Below are 989 nucleotides of genomic sequence, written 5' to 3'. Positions count from 1 at the left end.
TTCTTGATATCAACAGCCAGGAAATCTAGAGATGAATTGCATTTAGGAAAGTCTGCTGTCAGGGACCTTTCCAGACTACTAAAGAGCAATAATGTCAGTCTAGAGACTAAGGTGCATCTGATCCAGGACACAGTGCTCACAATTACTTGATATGCATTAGAAAGCTTCACCATGACTAGTGATGATAGAAAGAGAATTGATGCCGTTGAGCTGTGATACTTGAGAAGAGTATTGAATATACCATGGACTGCCAGGAGAACAAACAGGTTTGTCCTGGAGAGGGTTAAACCAGGCTACTACCTAAAGGCAAGGATTCTGAAGCTTTGTCTGACACATTTTGGGCATGTTGCAAGGAGGGACCAGTTCTTGGAGAAGGACATAATGTTTGGAAGGGTGGAGGGACAGCACAAGAGAGGAAGACCTTTGATGAGATGAATTGATTCAGTGACTAGGGTAATTAGGACAGATGTCTCAGAGACAATAAGGTTGTCACAGGATAGAGCAGGTTTCAGGGCTATTGTACATAGGGTCACTAGGAATCACAAGTGATTCTATAGCACATAACAACAACAACAACAATAACAATAACCGACTCTGCATTACATAGTCTTATTACTATCATATACATTGAGAAGCCATACTAAATAGAAAATTTCACACTTAAATACAGAAATTAAAAAACAATTACTTTTTCACATATTAAATGCATTTGAAAAGAATTGAGATCATATTATAAATATTGAGGATACTTATTATGGGTTAATAAACATAATCTTTATAAAATATATGAAATATACAAGTAGGATAAATACACAAAATTATAATGAAAATATAAGATGAATTCATTCAGTGACTGGGGTAGTAGTGGGGGTAAGTGTGTCAGAGACATGATTGGCACAGAACAGAGCAGGGTTTAGTGCTGCTGAACATCGGGTTGCTATGATATGCAAGCGACTTGATAGCACATTACAACAACATATAATATTAAT

This window comes from Elephantulus edwardii, unplaced genomic scaffold (assembly GCF_000299155.1).
Source record: "Elephantulus edwardii isolate Elephantulus edwardi_28Jun2011 unplaced genomic scaffold, EleEdw1.0 scaffold00175, whole genome shotgun sequence".
Classification (NCBI taxonomy): Eukaryota; Metazoa; Chordata; class Mammalia; order Macroscelidea; family Macroscelididae; genus Elephantulus; species Elephantulus edwardii.
The sequence above is the reverse complement of the archived record's forward strand: the minus strand, read 5'-3'. Positions refer to the sequence as shown.